At 42.2% G+C, this 17,742-nt stretch overlaps 1 protein-coding gene across 1 annotated transcript in view; it reads left to right on the plus strand.

Annotated features, from left to right (window-relative positions):
* The first annotated feature begins 680 nt into the window (after positions 1-680).
* NSD3 (nuclear receptor binding SET domain protein 3) overlaps positions 681-17,742 on the plus strand; it is a 338,825-nt gene continuing 321,763 nt past the window's right edge. The window contains 1 exon segment of the mRNA XM_030201931.1: positions 681-1,331. The gene's annotated coding sequence lies outside the window, so the exon portion shown is untranslated.

The following is a 17,742-nucleotide window of genomic DNA, read 5'->3' on the forward strand; positions in this document are numbered from 1 at the left end:
GGACCCAAAAAACACCGGAGCAAGCCCTGGCCAGCTGGAAAACAGTGGCCACCAATGAAAAACCAGTCAAATGGGCCAAAAAACGGCCTGAAAACCACTGGACCTAAATAGGGTCTCAAAAAGACGGGCACAAAAAAAAAAAAGACAGCCCCTGGAGAGACCTTTGGACCCCGGATGGCCAGATGACTACCAGGACCACCCCAGAGGCCAGGTAAGCCCCTGGGGCCACATTTAACTTTTTATTATTTTTCCTCTTGTCTTTTAGATTGTAAGCTCTTTGAGCAGGGACTGTCCTTCTATGTTTAAATTGTACAGCGCTGCGTAACCCTAGTAGCGCTTTAGAAATGTTAGTAGTAGTAGTAGTTTTTTAACCCTTTACACAAGCATCAGGTTGTGTTCTAGCTGGGAGATAAAGCATAGAGTGCTGGGAAACTTACAGAAAGAGCAACAGCTCCCGTCCCTACTCCCTAGCAAACAATTCTTGCCCAAGTCCACATGCTGTTTTCCCAGCTGCACCCCCCAAACCTAGAGCAGCGGTTCAGGGTGTCTTACAGCCACCCAGAACCAGAAGAAAAAGACAACATGGTGCTCGGGACTACATCCCCCGGTATGCCCCGCGCCTCGGCAGCGAATGGGAAGGCGGCGTTTTTGGCGCTGGCTAGCCTAGCCAGCCTGTCTTTGGCTGTGCTTTGTTGGTGAACGGGAGGCAAAAGAAAGAACCAAAAAATAATAATAATAAAAATATATACATGTATACATCTAGCAGAAAAGAAGCGCTTTGCCGTTCCTTCCCCTATCAAAACGCGTTTTATTTGTATTTCTCCTGTTTAATATTTTAAGAGGTGCTGCAAAGAAGAACGTTGATCCCCACCCCCTTTAACTGAAGCTCGCCCGCCGAAAAGGAATTAAAAAAAAAAAGTGAAAACATAAATAAAAAAGCGGAGCTGGGGGTGGCGGTGGGTACAGGCTGCCATGGAGAGGCCGGGCCTTGAGCCCCGAGTGGTGACCGTCTGAGGTGAAAAAAAAAATCGCAAAAACCAAAAACAAATTGAAAAAAAAAAAAAAAAAAACACTCACCAAGCAAGCAAACCGGGGGAGCCTGCGAGCAGGCCTCGCCGTCAACCGCCGGCCCCCTCCTCCCCCTCCCGGAAACACGAAGCGCTTTACAGAGGGAAAGAAACGGGAAGAAAGTAAGAAGGAAAAACAACAATTACCTCCTGTCACCAACGGCAATTTTTATGTGGTTTTTTTTTAAAACTCCCTTCTGCTGTAAACATTGTACGGAGGAGCGCAGATACCTCGGGGCTGGTTTAGAATGGAACAGACTGAAGGTACTGAACCTGTATTTAATTATTGCCAGCAATGTGTCATTTTATTCGGGATTTTTGTGTGTATCTGTGGATTTTGTGTATCTGTGCTTGCCTGCTGTTTGTTGTCAGTTTCGATGGATAGTGGGGGTAGTGGGACTAGCAGAAAATGGGAAATAAAAGGAATATATATATATATTGTTGAAAAGCCTTCACCCCCCTACCTCGAAACGTGAGGAGGGGCAGGGCTGGGGGTAATTTGAGGGTATTTTGGTACTGGGGGGCGACGAGAGGAGGTCTTCTCTTATTTAAAGGGGCAGAGGCAGCCATTTTTGCCTCCAGGAGAGTCACTCTGCCTTAGGAAAGGACATTTCCCCACTGTTCTTGGGATCAATTTCTTCTCCACCTTTTATTTCGCTGTATTAATTGTTGCTCCTCTTTTAATCGTCTTCTATCGAAAAAAGAATAACATTCTTACTGAAGAATTTTAAATTTTGTCACTCATGCCTTGGTCCCCTCTCCCCAGCCTCTCCTCTCTCTCTCTTTTTTTTTTTTTTGCTTGCTTTAAAACAGGACGTGCCATTAGACCGTGGTGCAAAAATTAACCCCTTTCCCCAAAGTTGGATGTATTTGTGCACAATTTTTCTCCCTCGTTTTAAAAGAAATCTCAGACAGGAAAGTTGCTTTTGTCAGAAAAGCTAATTACAGCTGTTGTAGTAGAAGGCACGATATAATGCATTTCTGTCTGTAGGTTGACATTTTTGCATGGAGAATATACGTAAGGCATTGTGTGTGGTAAATCATCTGGCACCATATACCTCCTACAATTTTTTTTATATTAATTAGTCTCTATATAGGGGGCTCTTTATGTTTGAGGCACATACATATGTCTTTATGTTTGAGGAACATACATTTTTTGGCCAACTGCAAGAAGCTACCTGTATGTTTTCATTTACAAATGTCATTGTAGTATGTCGGGAACTGGAAGAGATGGTATGCTGTGCTAACGAAACTCATCAGAAACATTAAGCATTTTTTTTTTTTTTTGGTGAGAGGGAAGTCAGATTTAAGGTCAGTATACATTAAGTTAGGCAGAGATGCACTGTTGTTTTGTTTAGTAAACACTTAATTTGATAGTGCAGCATTGATCCTTTAGATTCGTATAGTGTAAGGCAACATCTTGATGGAGAACTGTTAATTTTCTCTGTGATTTGGATTGACGTACTGTGCTGAGAAAACTGGTTGTTTGTTTTTTATAGGTTGTCTTTATTTTAAGGACTTTTGCCTGTGATTTCCTGTGTGCATGTGTGTTGTTTTGCTTCTGTTTCATTACTGTTTAGGTTAGGTTTAAAGCACTGCAGGGTCAGATTGACTTTGTACACTTTTTAAAATTAGTGGCTGTGCAGTTTTGCATTTAAAAAAATATTAACAATGTTTGCAATTTGTCTAAGAATATCTCAAGCTAAGTAAGCCTTCTGCATTTTATTGCCAAATTTATTACTAATACAGGGCTTTATTTAGCAAGGATTCTATTTATTTTGTGGTTATTATATAGTTCATTAGCTTGGGCCCTGCTTCCTGTGTTTAGATGCTCCAGAGTTGTGGGCTTCTGTAGTACAAGTATCCAACTTATTTACTTTTCAATAACAGAATTGATTATTAAATTGGGAAATTACTATGTTAGCATTCATACAACATATGTAAGTTGTTTATATGATGGGAAACAATTATCATCATCATGTTGTATAAACATTTCAAAATAAAAATGCTATGATTATGTAGACGCTTTACTTAATACTTTTCATTTGTGTCTGTTATAGTAAAGTGAGCAATAACATTTGAATGATTACAAAATTAGAGCAGGAAAATAATCCAGCAAAAATATTGTTACAGCTGTTTCTTGTTGTCTTTATTGACATTATAGATTTGCTATGCCTAATTGTTCAGGGGAAGTGCCTAAAGAATTTTAGAACTAATAACTTAGGGGTCCTTTTACTAAGCTGTGGTAAAAAGTGGCCTTAGAGGCATATTTTCAAAGCACTTAGGCTTCCAAAGTTCCATAGAAACCTATGGAACTTTGGAAGGCTAAGTGCTTTGAAAATATGCCTCTTAGTGTGCTGTTACACGGGATTTTCCTGCATGCTACAGCCATTTTTACCACAACCAGAAAAAAAGGCAATTTTCTACTTTTTCCCCTATTAATGCCGCTGTGCGTTAATGTTGCCATTAGCATGTGGCCATTAAAAAAAGATTACCGCCTGAGCAAATACCGACACCTATTTTGTAGGTAGTAAGGGCTCCTGTGGTAATCTTGTGCTAACCAGTTATTGTGCAATAATGCAGCTTCACTAACTGATTAGTGCAGGGATTCCCACTCTCCACCTCCTGACACATCTTCCAACAACAAAAAAAAAAATATTAGCTTCTTGATTAGCACACACAGATTTGGAATTTACTGCAGGATTCTTGAGTGCATCCCGCTGTAATCCATTTTAAGCTGTGGTAGGCGCACATTAGTGCTCACTGCAGCTTAGTAAAAGGGCCCCTTAGCAATATTACTCTTTTTAAGTACTTTAATAATTTTAGCATGCTTTTCTGCAAATTAAGGATTGTGGGGGTTTTTTGTTTGGTTTTAGTCTAGAGTTGGCTCTGTTTGAGTTATTTTTAATGCTTTTTATGGTATGTTAACATATTAGAATAATTTATGTTGAATTAACTAAGTGGGTTTATTTGTTTGTTCTTTTGAATCAGAAGTTTCTTACTTTCCTTTGGCCTTCCATCTTAGTCAAAACTAGTTTCTATTGGTGTAAGCCTTGATTTGCAGCCACCCTGGTTTTTCTTCGTCTCTTATGTCCCCTCACAGTCAGTCCTAAGCCAGTGACCACAGACCACAAAGTTCCTTTTCCAACATGGTAACGTGGATCCTTAGTCTGGCCACTGGATGTAGTCTTTAACTGATGGCTGGACTTGTTCCACCAGGGAATGTAAACACTGCCCAGGTCATAGTAACATAAGTACATAAGTAATGCCATACTGGGAAAAGACCAAGGGTCCATCGAGCCCAGCATCTTGTCCACGACAGCGGCCAATCCAGGCCAAGGGCACCTGGCAAGCTTCCCAAACGTACAAACATTCTATACATGTTATTCCTGGGATTTTGGATTTTTCCAAGTCCGTTTAGTAGGAGATGATGGCAGATAAAGACCTGTATGGTCCTTCCAGTCTGTCCAATAAAATAAACTCATAATATAAGGTATGATACAATGTTACATATGCATACTTGATCATGATTTGTCCTTGTTATTTTCAGTATATCCAATTAAATTGGTCAAACTTAAAGATTTCACGTTTACACACAAGTTGGGGGCCAGATTAGACAATCAACAGTTCCAAAAGAAACCCAGCGCCTGAAATCTTCTAGCTGAATTTTCAATAAAGCAATTTTCCATGAAGCAGTTCCCTGTCTTTTATGGAATGAACCTCAGCGGCACTAATTGTGCAGTGGCGATTCATTTATTCAGAGCTAAAATTTCTCTTAACTCGCCTTGCCTTTTCACAGGTCCAAATTTTTCATATTAAATATCCCAAACTTTATTTATATTTCTATTATATATGTATATATATATATATATATATATATATATATATATCTTAAAGCTTTAAAAAGGAATTTAGCTTTAAATGCAGTTGTGAACAACGGGATCACTGGCCGACATGCAGCATGTTTCGCTAAAGCTGCGTCAGGGTCGGGTCCACTAAAAAAGCAAATGAACAAAAGAAACATTATTGTAAAAAAATAGTGAACATATTACATATTACCTAAAAATTCTATCTGCCAACTAGAGTACAGCTTACCGCGCGGAGCACCATCATTAAACTTCACTTAAAATATGGCGACCACGCGGGTTATTGGTTAAATACTTCTCATGATTCCCCACCAATCAAAGCATAACTCTATTATCCAATCAAAAGTCAGAAAAGAATTACATCACAAAAGGGATCCCCAGTCTAGTTGGTTATTGAGGCCCTGAGGAAACAATGTGTCAAGAGTAAATAGCCAGCCTTACTCTTTGTAGTTGAGTTATTTAGTAATGTTGCCCCCTCCCTACCCATAGTTACTGTGTCAATAATTCTCCAACGTATATCAGGTAACTTGTGAGTCTTTATCAAGCCAATGTTGTACGATAGGAGCCGTCAATGTCCTAGTATGAATATGGGATTTGCGCTCAGCAAATCTATAATAGGGTGCGATGATTGTCTCACATAAATCGAGTCACAGGGACAAATGATAACATATACAACATTACCAGTTTCACAGCTGGAATTAACTCGGGCAGTAAGAGTTTTATTTTTACCAGGTATTGTCCAACACTTTCCAGTCATTGTAGTTGAACACCATTAGCAGCGAGTACATGCCATATGGCCTGTCAGTTGGACTGGAAGTTTTGTGATCTAAGTATTTATAAGGTAGAATGTCCCCAATAGTTTTTCCTCGATGAAAAACCATAATAGGATGTTCCTGAAAACAAGAGTGCACAGACAGCACTTCCCAATATTTGTGTAGTAGTGAAGTGACCTAAGCAGTTCCATTATTATAAGGCAATACTGCCACTAGTCTATCCTCTGGTTCTTTTGGCTTATACTGTAGCAGTAACTCCCAACTGGCAAATTTAGCATGCTGATATGCTCTCTTAATAATGGAATGAAGATATCTCCTCTCTCTAGTAGTTGATCTCTCAATTGTGCAGCATGGAATTCACACTGATTGTTAGTAGAATAATTGCATCTAATTCTCAGAAATGGACTAATTGGCAATCCCTTTTTGAGGCTGTAGGGGCGAGAACTAGTAAAGTGTAATGTATTTCGCGCCACAGGCTTACGATATAAAGTAGTTTGAATTGACAAACCATCTTCATAAACAACAATGTAAAAAAAATTAAATTCACTGTTTATCAAAACTCATTGTAAATTGCAATGAAATTGTTAGCGAGTTTAACCATGTCAGAAATTCACCTAGCCGTTCCATAGAATCCTTCCAGTTGAAGAAAATCCAGCTTATAATCGAAAGTGATCGCCGGCCATCTATCGACATAAATCGGGAGATGGCCGGCGATTTCTTAAAAGCGGCGAAATCGGTATAATCGAAAGCGGCATTTTTGACAGCATCGCCACTTTCCCGTCGCTTCGCCGGCGAAAGTTCAAGGGGGCGTGTCGGTAGATTAGCGAAGGTGGGACATGGGCGGGCATGGGCGTGGCTACCAGATGGCCGGCTTTCGCCGATAATGGAAAAAAAAAAAGCGGCGTTAAGCAGTATTTTGCCGGCTTTACTTGGTCCTTTTATTTTCATGACCAAGCCTCAAAAAGGTGCCCCAACTGACCAGATGACCACTGGAGGGAATGGGGGATGACCTCCCCATACTCCCCCAGTGGTCACCAATCACCTTCCAAACTAAAAAAATAAAACTAAAAACCTTTTTTCCAGCCTGTATGCCACCCTCAAATGCCGTACCCACCTCCATGACAGCAGAATGTGTTGTATCCTCCGACAGCCTTTCCCTGGTTGCGATGTGGCTCTGGAGTGAGTGTGACACCTTTTCTGTTAGGTGCCCTGCAGAGAGTCACATTAGCAATGCATTGTGGTGGGTGTAGGGTACTGGGCTCTACTCCCATGGTGCTTTTCCCCCTGCTAACTGGGTCAGAGTGTGCCCTGTTTTGTTTCCTGTAGTAGTCCATGCGGTAGTGGCCATTTTTGTAAGCCAGTTTTAGTTCCCTTTCCTGTGTTACCCATGTTTAGAGAACGTAGTTCTTACCTTGAATGGTGCTGAAAGAGGGCATTGTACACCATTGTGCCAGCTGTGACCTACTGCTAATCTTAGTACCAGGGGACTCTTTGCCAGTGGGGCACAACCTCTGATCTGCAGTTAACTGTGAGTAAACGTGGTTATTTCAAGAAAGGACTTTTTCAGAGAGATTAGTCTTCAGGTGTGAACTGGTGTGCCAAAGTTATACAGCAGCAATAAGTCCTAGAGGCTGTATGCATGTCCCTGGAGCAATTTTAGTGGGTGCAGTACATTTGTGGGTAGTGGGTTTGGGGGGCTCAGCTCCCAAAGTAAGGGAGCTATGCACGTGGTGGGAGCTTTTCTGAAGTCCACTGCAGTGACCCCTAGGGTGGCTGGTTGGTGTCCTGGCATGTCAGGGGGGCCAATGCACTAAAAATGCTGGCTCCTTCCACGGCCAAATGCTTTGAATTTGGCCGGGGTTTGAGATGGCCGACATAACTTTCCATTATCGCTGAAAAACAAACCCGGCCATCTCAAACCCGGTGAACTCCACGGCATTTGGCCGGGCTAAACCGTATTATCGAAAAAAAGATGGCCGGCCATCTTTTTCGATAATATGGTTCCGGCCAGCTGTAGCGCTGGCACCAACCTAGATCGCCGGCGATCTATTTGGCCGGCGACGTTTGATTATGCCCCTCAATGTCACCTAAAAAACAGCGCCAGATTTTAATTTTTGTGAGCCAACTAGAAGGATACAAAAATTTCTCTTCAAAAGCGGCAGCAAACAGTATGGCCGCTGATGGGGCCAGCAATGTCCCCGTGGCCACCCCTTTTATTTGTTGTATGTAAGAATCACCAAAAAGAAAATAATTCTTCTCAATCACCAGTGTTGCCAATTTCAACAAAGTAGAAGAGATTCATTGTAGAATAGGTCTCTTATCCAGCGCCCCGTTTATCACATCAAGCAATTCATCCTGAGGTATTTGAGTGTATAAAGAAACTATATCAAGCGAAAGAAAATGGACTTCTCAGTTAATTCAACGTCTTTAAGTTCCCATAGCAAATGCGTGGTATCTTTTAGATAAGAGGTGGCTTGTTGAGCCAAAGGTGCTAAAAATAATCAAGAAATGTACTCAACAGTTTGATCTCACCTCAAATATTGTGTTCAATTCTGGTCTCCGCATCTCAAAAAAGATATAGCGGAATTAGGAAAGGTGCTGAGAAGGATGACGAAAATGATAAAGGGGATGGGACGACTTCCCTATGTGGAAAGGCTAAAGCGACTGGTGCTCTTCAGCTTGGTGAAAAGAAGGCTGAGGGGAGATATGATAGAGGCCTATAAAATAATGATTGGAGTGGAACAGGTAGATGTGAATCTTTTGTTTACTCTTTCCAAAAATAATAGGACTAGGGGGCACGCGATGAAGCTACAAAGTAGTAAATTTAAAATGAATCGGAGACCATTTTTCTTCACTCAACGTGTAATTCAACTGTGGAATTCATTGCCAGAAAATGTGGTAAAGGCGGTTATATCAGCAGAGTTTAAAAAAGGTTTGTACGGCTTCCTAAAGGAAAAGCCCATAGACCATTATTAAATTGGACTTGGGGAAAATCCACTATTTCTGGGATAAGCAGCATAAAATGTTTTGTACTTTTTTTGGGGATCTTGCCAGGTATTTATGATCTGGATTGGCCACTGTTGGAAACAGGATGCTGGGCTTGATGGACCTTTGGTCTTTCCCAGTATGGCAATACTTATGTACTTATGCACAGTTCCATTTAAGGCCACTTTTGGTCTACCCGGGAGGGTTGAGAACATTTTTGCCGTTTTCAGGGCATAGACTGTAGAAGTCTGCCTGGCACTGGCTTTATTCCCCAACTGCTGAGCTGTCGTTGAAGCCCCACTCCAGTCCATCCAAGTTTATCCATTCATAATACATACCCTACCGATCCAACTTAAATGCCTAATCTCTGCAACACAACCAAACTAAAGCACGTAATGGACATAACACAACTCTTCCGTTCTCCGATTCCCTAATGTGGCTGTGCCACATGAACTTGATCTTACCACAAGATCACCCTGTGTTTGTTCACACCGGAGCCTGCAAAGGGCTCTCCGGTACTATGTAAGCCACATTGAGCCTATAAATAGGTGGGAAAATGTGGGATACAAATGTTAACAAATAAATACATAAAATAAAATAATCAGGGCACAGACCGTAGAAATCTGTCTTGCACTGGCTTTGCTTCCCAATTGCTGGATTTGCAATCTAGCCACCACTAAGTTTGTTTGGTTCCATTCTTTCCATACAGGATTCCTTTGTGTTTATCTTACACATTTTTAAATCCTGTTGCTGTTTTCATCTCCACCTCCCGCAGGAGGGGATTCCATGTATTTACCACCCTCCCCATGAAAAAGTACTTCCTGACATTATTCCTGAGTCGGCCTCCCTGCAACTTAAATTAATGTCCTCTAGTTCTACCACCTTCCCGTTTCTGGAAAAGGTTTGTTTGTATATTAATACCTTTCAAATACTTGAATGTCTGTATCATATCTTTCCTGAATCTCCTTTCCTCCAGGGTTTATATCTTCAGGTCATTAAGTTTATCCTCATACATCTTGTGGCACAAACCCCATACCATTTTTGTCTTTTGGTCAAGTTCTTACCTGGAAATAAGCCCATGCCCTCTGTGTGGCAGTATTGAACACAGTGGATAACTTGCTGGATTGGCCTAATTGTGATATTTGTTTTGTTAAATTAAAAGATTAATAAGAATACAGCAGAGGAACATTCTACCAGTAGGTTTTCACTGGCAAAATCTGATTTTTCAGATAACATTTTTGTCAAAGCTCGTGCCTGATACAGTGCAAAATGACAGACAGGCAGCAGTTATGGAGGAGGGTATTATTTTCTTTGAAATCCAGCACAACACCATAGTCTTATAAACACGGTCAGTGTTTAGTACGCACTGAAAACGCTAGTGTGCCTTTGTAAAAAAAAACAAAACCTCTTTGTGTGGTTATCTCAATGTCTCCAGAGAGATGGAAAAAAGTAGAAAGAGCTAAGGGCTTGCATGTTGGAAGGGGATTGGAAGGTAAGAGATGAAGATGGGAAGTAAGGATGGCGAAGATGGGAAGTGAGAGATGGTGAAAAGGGAAGTTGGGAAAGAGGCTTGAGACAGAACTTGGGAGCTGAAGAGAAAACTTGAGGTTGGAGTGAGGTGTGGATAAGAGTGAGCTATGGATTTAGAGACAGTACCAAAGAAGGCAATACAGAGAAGAGAATTTCAAGTAAACACTGGTTATGACGGAATTTTATTTTATGAAATAAAGGTAGGTTGATAGCACCTAATATATTCTAGTAATTTGAGCCTACATATGGAATTTTTTGTTATAAATTTAGGTTGATATGATTTGAAAATGGTTGAATTTCAGAGTTTCCAGCTCAGCTCGTTTAAGTGAAAAAATTATTCTTGTGTCCGAAATATCTTTTTCTCCTTTCAGAAAGTTATTTATGCCAGGGACTCTTCTGGGTTTTTAAAATTATTATTATTATTATTATTTTTTTTTTTATTTATGTTAATTTATATACCGTATCTTATTGCATCTGCAAAACAGAACGGTTTACATATATATAAAAAAATTGGTATATACAAATAAACAGACATAGGAATTCCATTCATGACAGGAAAGCACAGCAATCAAGATAAACTACATAATAAATCAATACAAGTTAAAAATCTAATATCCAGTTAAGCTATCCCATTTTTCTTTGTCTTTTTGACCTTATCTCATTATGCTAAGTTCTGTTCTACGTAGCTTATAAAGAGAAAGGTTTTCGGTAATGGAGATAAGATTTCTCTAATCTGATCTCCTTTGGAAGGCTATTACAAAGGGAGGGTGACAGGTAGAAAAAAGCCGATCTCCGTGTAGATTCCCACCTAGCCTTAGTAAGAGGGGGAATGACTAACCTGTTATCTGTTAGGGATCTGAGAGTTCGCATAGCGGTGTAGGGGATTGTTAAATTCGACAAGTAGCTAGGGTTTAATGTGTGAAAGGCTTTGTGTGTCAGGACAAGAGCCTTAAACTTTATTCTTGCTTCGACCGGGAGCCAGTGCAGATGATGCAATAAAGGTGTTGCTCGATCATCCCTCCGGGCCCTACAGATCATACGTGCTGCTGTATTTTGAATTCTTTGTAATTGCTTTAAGTTTGCTTGAGTAATCCCAGCATATACAATGTTACAGTAGTCTAAACGTGAAGTAATATATGCCGATGTCAGCGTTTTGAGAGAGTCCTTACTTATTGAATTTCTGACTGACCGAAGCCGTCTCAGATGAAAGAAAGATTTTTTTCACTACATCGGATACTTGTTCCTCAAAGGTCAATGCGGAATCAATAATGACCCCGAGATATCTAAAAGACTTAACTGTTGGAATATTCTGACCAAATAGCACAGGTACCACAGAGGGATATGTGCCTTGCCCTACTATCCAAGATGTAATAGTCTTATCCGGGTTCAGTACCAGCTGATGTGTTGTCAACCAGTCTGCTACTTTATCCAAGCATATTTGAATGGGTGTAAGATCTATGTTCGATGGTCTAACATAATGGATAAGCAAAAAATCATCTGCATATGAGTAAAAACTTATACCCATTGTTTGAATGAGGAGCGCCAGGGGACTGATGAATAGGTTGAACAGTAGTGGAGATAAGACCGAGCCCTGAGGAACTCCACATGATAAGTTGTAGGATGTAGAACAGGATTGCTGCTGAACTACTTTAAATGAACGATTCGTTAGGAAGGATATAAACCATTTCATAGTTGTCCCTGAAATACCAATCTCACTCAATCTATCAATGAGTAAGTTGTGATTGATTAGGTCGAAGGCCGCAGACAAATCTAATGAAACTACCAGGGCAATATAACCGAGTTCTAATTTTGCATGGATTTCACTTAACAGTGAAGTCAGAATAGTCTCTGTACTGTGACCTTTCCTGAAACCCGATTGTCTGGGATGTAACAAATTTTTTGAATCTACATAAGTTTGCAACTGTCTAAATACTACTGTCTCTATAACTTTGGATAGAAAAGGAAGATTAGAGACTGGTCTATAGTAGTCATATACTAAGGGGGATCATTTTCAAAGTACTTAGGCTTACAAAGTTCCGTAGGTTAGTGTCCAGCCTATTTTCGAAAGAGAAAGATGCCCATATTTTGACCCAAATCGGGAGATGGGCGCCTTTCTCTCATGGGCGCCCAAATCGGTATAATCGAAAGCCGATTTTGGGCGGCTCCAACTGCAGTCTGTCGCGGGAACGGACAAAGTTGACGGGGGCGTGTCGGAGGCGTGGTGAAGGCAGGACTGGGGCATGTTTATCGGCCGAGGAGAGATGGGTGCGCTCGGCCAATAATGGAAAAAAGAAGGGCGCCAGAAGCGAGAATTTGGGTCACTTTTTTTGGACCTTTTTTTTTTTCATGAACAAGCCCCCAAAAAGTGCCCCAACTGCCCAGATGACCACCGGAGGGAATTGGGGATGACCTCCCCTGACTGCCCCAGTCCAGTGGTTACTAACCCCCTCCCACCAAAAAAAAAAGAACTTTAAAAACTTTTTTTTTCCAGCCTGTATGGCAGCCTCAAATGTCATACCCATCACAGCAGTATGCAGGTCCCTGGAGCAGTTGTTAGTAGGTGCAGTGAACTTCAGGCAGGTGGACCCAGGCCCATCCCCCCCCCCCCCCCCCCACCTGTTACACTTGGGCTGCTAAATGGGAGTGCTCCAAACCGCCCCTAAAACCCACTGTACCCACATTTGGTGCCCTCCTTCAGCCATAAGTGCTATGATAATGGTGTAAAGTTGTGGGCAGTGGGTTTTGGGGGGGATTTGGGGGGCTCAGCACCTAAGGTAAGGGAGCTATGGACTTGGGAGGTATTTTAATTTTTTTTAATTGTTACAAGTGCCCCCTAGGGTGCCCGGTTGGTGTCCTGGCATGTGAGGGGGACCAGTGCACTACGAATCCTGGCCCCTCCCACGACCAAATGCCTTGGATTTGTTCATTTTTGAGCTGGGCACCTTCGGTTTCCATTATCGCTGAAAACCGATACCGCCCAGCTCAAATCCGCCCAAATGCGATGTATTTGCCCGGCACAAACCGTATTATCGAAACAAAAGATGGACGCCCATCTTTTTTGAAAATATGGTCTGGCCCGCCCCTTCGCGGACCCCTCCTCGGAAGTAAACGCCCATGGAGATGGGCGTTCGCGTTCGATTATGCCCCTCTATATAAACTAAAAGACATTTTTATATTAGGCTAATATCCTTAATACTTTAGCAAGTTTTAAATTATTGAAAAACTCAAAAATACTAAAATGGAGTCAGCAGTCCAGCAGCGAGAGGGGTGCTATCCAGTCTTTTGCATTGAGTGTCACATGTATGATTATCTCCCAGTTGGTGAGCGGTTATATATGGGTCATTCCATGTCAAGTGGTCTGGTGGTCCCTGCGCGACCATCACGGATTTCAATGAAATTTTCTGTGAACATTCATACATGTCCCCAATGAACATTAATCAAGTTTTACATTCGCCGATGCAATACTTGCTCAGATATAGTAATCTGTTTGACCCCATACTGCAGCCTTCTATGGTATGACTCCGAGATTTCGGCAACTTTGAGACACTGTATCTCCGGCAATATTTTGTTGAGAGAAACAAAACTTGGCCATCTTGTACAACGTTTTGCGCTCTATTAAACAAAATAATAAAAAAATATTCATGAGTGATTTCTATGAAGAGAACTTGGAGCAAACTTGGTCCGAAAAATTTGCAGCACGAAAAAATTGTTTGGCTTTTTATATCTCTGGAATTAAAGGTGTGATAAATGTGAAACTTTGCATACAACAACTTATCAACACAAGGTTTTCGAATATAGGCGTGTAATTAATTCGTGATTTAACTAAGCCCTCCAAGTACTGTATGATCATGTTCCAATACCTTTGTATAACAGGGCACTCCCAGAGGCAGTGATAAAGAGTGCCATCCTTCTGCTGACACTTGGCGCAAAGCGGGTCCGACACCCCTCCCATTTTGAACACCTGTTGTCTAGTCATGTAAGCTCTGTATAATATACGAAACTGACATTCCCTTAGACAGGCGTTCACCGAAATCCCAGGTATACGGGACACCAACTTTGTATTATCTAAAGCTAAATTGGGTCTCTGCATGTCCCGTGCCCATCGGGCAGTGATTACTGCGGTAGGTTTCTGCGGGCCCAGCTCCCCTAGTAGCTTGTGCAGGTTCGATATTGAGAGCCGCGTTCCTGGGCTCGCCTTGTAAAACTCTCTTACTTTTCTCCCATGTCCATTATTCAGGTGTTCCATATTTAGTGATCAGACATAATGAGCTAATTGCTGATATGCAAACTCATGACTAGCAGTGATGCCTACCCCCAGCGCCCCCAGGCTTAGTAGACCCCCCTTCTGTCCCCAATACATGTTCCAATCTGATTATTCCCATAGATGCCCATCGTCGAAATATCTTATTGTCTGACCCAGGTGAAAATGATGGGTTGCCTTGCAGTGGCAAGATATCGGATGTATCTGCTTCCAAACCCCAATACCCATTTAAGTCCCTCCAGACCGCCCTCATCGGACCCAACAACAGACTGCTCTTAAATGTTTTTGGCACCGAGCTCCGTGGGCCGTGAAGTAGATAATGTAAGTGATGTGGCGCAAAGAAGGCCTGTTCCAGCTGCCGTGACGTAAAATCTTGTTTCTCAAGCAGCCAGTCTCCCAAATGTCTTAACAGACAAGCTTGATTATATTTTTTTATATCTGGGAGACCTATACCTCCTTCTTTCCACGAACCTACTAATACTTCCAGTGGTAATTTGGGCTTCCCCCCCCCCCCCCCCAAATGAACTTTCTTAAATGCTGATAGAATTGCTTAAGATCTTTGTTTCGCAATCTCAGGGGTAGCACCTGTAGAATGTATAACCACCTGGGGAATTCTGCCATACGGAACAGCTGGACCCTCCCGTGTAACAAAAGCGGTAATACTGCCCATTTTTGCAACCTATATTGCATATTGTCCAATAGCCTAGTGAAATTGAGATTGTAAAAAGCTGTCGTTTTCATGGACACTTGTACCCCGAGATATTTGAAGTTATCTGTAGCCCACTTTAATGGGAATCCCACCCCCACTCCCCCCTCACTGTGTCCGTGGCGGTTAATGTCAGGGATTTTGAAAAATTGATTTGGAATCCTGCGAAATCCCCATATTCTCTGAACAATTCTAACAATGCGTCTAGAGATTTCCTGGGGTCAGTAAGATGTACCAAATGTCATCCGTGAATGCGGATATCTTGAATCCCATCTTACCCCATGCTACTCCAGCTATCTCCGGATGCGACTCAATTTCCCTTATCAAGGGATCCAGCGTCAGAACAAACAATAATGGAGAAAGGGGACATCCTTGTCTCACTCCTCTCCTTATCTGAAATGTCTGCGACCTTTCACCATTAATCCACAGGAAAGCCTGAGGGCTCGAATAAAGGGCTCCCACTGCACTTTGGAAAAAAAACCCCACACCAATTCTCTGCATTACTGCAAACAGGAACTGCCATACCACCCGATCAAAAGCCTTCTCTGCGTCAAAACTAACAAGCAGAGAAGGCTGTCTCTGCTCCTCCACTCTCTCTAGCGAGGCAATGAGAGCCCTCACATTACTTACCACAGATCTACCCCTTACAAACCCCACTTGTGGTGCCGCCACCAGGTCTGGGAGCACTTGTGCCAACCGGTTCGCTAAAATTTTTGTGTAAAGTTTAACATCACAATTTAACAGTGATATTGGCCCATAGGAACCCATTTCCTCTGGGTCTTTACCCGGTTTCAACAGCACGATCATTTTAGCCATATTAAAAGTCTCTGGGGCCGACCCTGAAGCCGCCATAGAATTGAATAGATTCAGCAAAGGCGGAGTCACCTGTTCTTGTAACAATTTGTAAAAAGCCATGCTGTATCCATCTGGCCCTGGTGCCTTATGGATGTCACTCTGTTGGAACGCTAGAATTAATTCCCCCTCCTCAATAGGGGCATTGAAATATTCTTTCTGTGACTCTGACAGTTTTGGGAGATCAACATTATCTAAAAACAAAGCACTATCAGACACTATGTCCGCATCCTTCCTGTACAGACCCGCATAATACTGTCGGAAGCTTTCCACTATCTCCTGCTCCAATCTAATTACTTTCCCATCTTGGCTCTTTACTTGTAGGATTCGGGTTGTACCTCTTTTCCCCTTGGCTAACCGGCCCAGCAAGCTCCCAGCCTTATTCCCATACATGAACAATTGGTGTTTATAATACATGATGGATTTCTGTGCCCTCTCCTGTAAAAGTTCATTTAATTCCCTCTGAGCCTCCAAATATACTAACTTCTGTTCTGGTGTCCGGGCAGCCCCATATTTCATCCGTTGTGTTCGAACCTCCCTTTCCAAGCGTAATATCTCTTTGTCCCTCTGTTTCCTTTTCCATGCCCTGTATGCGATGATCTCACCTCTCAGAACCGCCTTAGCTGTTTCCCAATATAACCCATGTTGTTCTATATGTTCTCTGTTATAATACTCATAATCTCTCCACTTCTTCTGCAAGAATTCTTGAAATTTTACATCCCGATAAAGTTCAAATGGGAATGTCCACCCCCTTGCCCTCTCCTGTCTCCGACTGCTTCCCATGTCACCCATATTGGGGAGTGGTCTGATATTTCACCTGGCCCGATCTCCGCCTCCACAGTTTTAGAGAAGAGAGGTTTCGAGACCAATATGTAGTAAATCCTGGAGAGGGAAGAGTGGGCCCGAGACAAGTGTGTGTAGTCTCTGCTACCCGGATGTAACACCCTCCACGCATCTATCAAATCAAGCGTAGTGCACAGAAATGGTAGTCCCCTCAAGTAATGGCGATACCCCAAACTCCCCTGACTTGTCTTATCCACTAAGGGGTCATAAACCATATTGAAGTCACCCCCAAGCACCACATTGCTCCTCTGATATGGAGTCAGCAGTGCCACAATCTCTTTGTAGAATTTCTTATCATAGACGTTGGGTGCATAGATATTACAAAAAATATAGGGTATCCCCCCTAACACAACATTTACCAATATATATCTACCCACTGCACTCCTCTTAATCGATTTGATAGTCAACTGTAGCCCCTTAATGAATAAAATCAACACGCCTGCCTTCTTTTTTTGGGCTGGAGCGCCAATCACTGTCTTCACCCAGCCCTGCTTGAATTTATCATGTTCACTGGAAGTCAGATGTGTTTCTTGGAGAAACGCTATATCCGCTGCATGGCGCTGCAAAGCCTGTATAATATTTTTCCTCTTTATGGGCGATGAGACCCCCCCCCCCCCCCTACGTTCCAAGACAGCAAATTAACCTGCCCCAGCACTCCAAATCAGTGCATATCTCAATGTAGTCTGCTTACTACTGTTTGGAGAGCGTACCTCCCAGCCCTTAGGTACCCTCCCTCTTGGCCATTGAATCCTCAACCGCCCTCCCCTCCACGCGTGAAGCCAGCATATAAATAATAATAAAAACCCCAAAAACATACCCCAATAACCACAAATCTGCCCCCTCCTCCCCCTCCCTTCCC

The sequence above is a fragment of the Microcaecilia unicolor genome, chromosome 4 (assembly GCF_901765095.1).
Source record: "Microcaecilia unicolor chromosome 4, aMicUni1.1, whole genome shotgun sequence".
In the NCBI taxonomy this organism is placed as follows: domain Eukaryota; kingdom Metazoa; phylum Chordata; class Amphibia; order Gymnophiona; family Siphonopidae; genus Microcaecilia; species Microcaecilia unicolor.